Here is a 2,827-nt window from a genome sequence, read left to right on the forward strand (position 1 = left end):
ATCTGGGGTGGTTTTGACACAACAAATCCTGCATCTTGGCAGGGGGCTAGAATAGTTGATCCTTGCAGCCCTCTTCCAACTCTGTCATTCTTTGACTCCATGATATAAAAGACTGGATCATCTGGATCCTTTCCGGTTTCCCTACATGCTTCCTATATACTGGAGACCCAAACTGGACACAATTCTCCAGCTGAGGCCTAACTAGTGCCAAGTAGTGCTACTATCCCCTCCCGAGACTGGCATGCTCTGCCTCTGCTAATGCAAATGAAAAATTGGATTTGCTTTCTTTTGCAATAACAAAAAGAAATCACACTCCTGAGGGATATAGCTATATCAACCGAACACTGGTATATACAGCATGAGGTCTACTGAAGAATTCTTTATCGACCTAGACGTTATCAGAGAGATAGATTACATACTCTGACAGGAGAATCCCCCTGAAGTACCCACGGGGCTCTTGGTGGTTGAAATGGGGTCACTGGTGAGGATAGCATCCAACTTCTTATAAAAACGGCAGGTTGTGGCACAGCACCAGAGACACTGTTTGCCTCCCTTGCCTTTTGGTAAATGTGCCTCAGTTCCTTCACCTTTGCTGTGTACTGCAGCGTGTCCCGATCGTAGCTCTTTTCCCACATACTGCACAAAATCTGCCCTTAGGTATTGACATTCCTGTGGCTGGAAGGCATCTGGGACTGCACAGCCTCCTCTCCCCAAATGCTGAGCAGCTCCAGAAGCTTCACGGTGTCCCCAGCATGGAGCCACCACAACCACCTGGGAACGTGTGATGTGAGCACTCCACACCGAGCAAACAGGAAGGGGAATTTCTACATTCCCAGGTCTTTAAAGGGGGATGGGCAGAAAGTGTTTACTCTGATGCAGGAGAGAGGTGTTAAAACTGTTCACCAGAGCACTCAGGAGGGCAATCTGGGACAGCGACAAAAACAAGGACAAGTGTCTACACTGGCACTTTGCCAACAAAACTTTTGCATAAAACTCTTGTCAAGGTGGTTATATAATGTCATTGAAGCTGAGGAGTTCCAGCACTGAAAGTTGCTTTGTAGTGTGTACACTGCCACTATTCCTTTGGCAAAAGCTACTTATTTGTGAGGTGTAAGAAAACCCTAAGGAACAATGAGGAATAACCAGTATCCACACTTCTGTTTTCTACTGGTGCCTAGTAAGGTTTCCCACACAATGATGTGTAGGAATTATTGAGCAGGGAGCACCATAAAATATGGAATTGGAATTAGTAGGGCCAGTTCTTCATAACTCATTTCCCTGAATAATGATAATGTCATTTTTGGTGTGTGAAGAGCGACCGATCTGCTCCCCCCATGACAACAGTGTTCAGTAGTGCATGTCGTGTCTCATATTCACATTATCTCTCCATCCAGGTATTTGTACTGCTACTATCACCCGAGACCCTGGGCACATACAGGAAGTCAGGGGAACATGTGGTACATGCAAGAGACACTGTTCTGCCTCAGTGTTGGACATCTTCTCCCCTACTCCATGTCAGATTCCAACACAACCAGCTTCACCAACCCCTTCACCTTCATCCTGCTGGACATTCCTGGCCTGGGAGCAGCCCATGTGTGGACCTCCACCCCCTTCTTCACCATGTACGTCATAGCCATCTTGGGGAACTTCACCATCCTGTTCATCGTGAAGATGGAGCAGAGCCTCCATGGGCCCATGTACTATTTCCTCTGCCTGCTGGCCATCACCGACCTGGTTGTGTATATGTCTACCCTGCCCAAAATGCTGAGCATCTTCTGGTTCAATGCCAGAGAGATCGATTTCAGTGCCTGCCTCATCCAGATGTACTTTAGTCTCATCTTCTCAGTACTGGAGTCTGGGATCGTTGTGGCCATGGCTTTTGATCGCTATGTGGCCATCTGCCATCCCCTGAGACATTTCACCATCCTGACAAATTGTGTTGTGGCCAAGACCGACCTGGCCTTGGTTCTGTGCAGCGGCATGCTCACACTGCTCTATCCCTTCCTAGTGAGGCAGTGGCCATATTGCAGAACCAACATCATCCCCCAGCCATACTGTGCACACATAGCTGTGGTGAACTTGGCCTGAGCCGATACCCGTGTCAGTAGTTACTACGGCCTCTTTGTGCTAGTGTGTGTGATGGGTCTGGATTGGATTTTTATTGCTCTGTCCTATATCCAGATCCTCAGGGTCATTTTCAGCCTTCCCACAAAGGACACCCAGATCAAGACTTTGGAGACCTACGGCTCCCATCTTTTTGTCATTTTAGCCTTTTACATCCCAGGTCTCATCATCTCCCTCATCAACAGATTTGCCCAAAATGTGCCCCAGCATTTCCATGTTCTCATTGCCAATGTGTACCTCTTGCTGCCCCCCATGCTAAACCCCATCATCTACAGGGTGAGGACCAAACAGATCCGGATCAGGCTACTTCGACTCTTTACTCATAAAGGGCCCTAAAGTTTTCTCCTGGTGCTCTGGCTCTCAGACTGGGCTCTGTGTAGTGCTGGTGACATGGTGCTGGGTCCCCTTCCCACAATCACTTACTGGACAGTCGAAGTGACATTAAATCCTTTCCTGGCCTTGCTGTGGTCTGTCTGTGTGACAAACGGAGGAATCTTTTTGTGTACAACCATTCTCCCATAGGATGTCACCTTTCTAACTGCTGTTAACTGGATATCTGAGGCCTCATGCCCTGTGCTGCCTATTCCCCAAGGCCCTGCCCCCTGACCCACCTCTCTCCACAAGGCCCCTTCCCTCATCTCACCTATTCCCCTAAGGCCCCGCTCCATTCTCAATGTCTTCCCCCAAAGCTACACCCCTGTTA

The 2,827-nt window shown here is 48.6% G+C and overlaps 1 pseudogene; it reads left to right on the forward strand.

The window, feature by feature from the left end:
• The first annotated feature begins 1,461 nt into the window (after window positions 1–1,461).
• LOC116822468 (olfactory receptor 51I2-like) lies at window positions 1,462–2,460 on the forward strand (annotated as a pseudogene).
• The last annotated feature ends 367 nt before the right edge of the window (window positions 2,461–2,827 follow it).

This window comes from Chelonoidis abingdonii, chromosome 1, assembly GCF_003597395.2.
Source record: "Chelonoidis abingdonii isolate Lonesome George chromosome 1, CheloAbing_2.0, whole genome shotgun sequence".
Classification (NCBI taxonomy): Eukaryota; Metazoa; Chordata; order Testudines; family Testudinidae; genus Chelonoidis; species Chelonoidis abingdonii.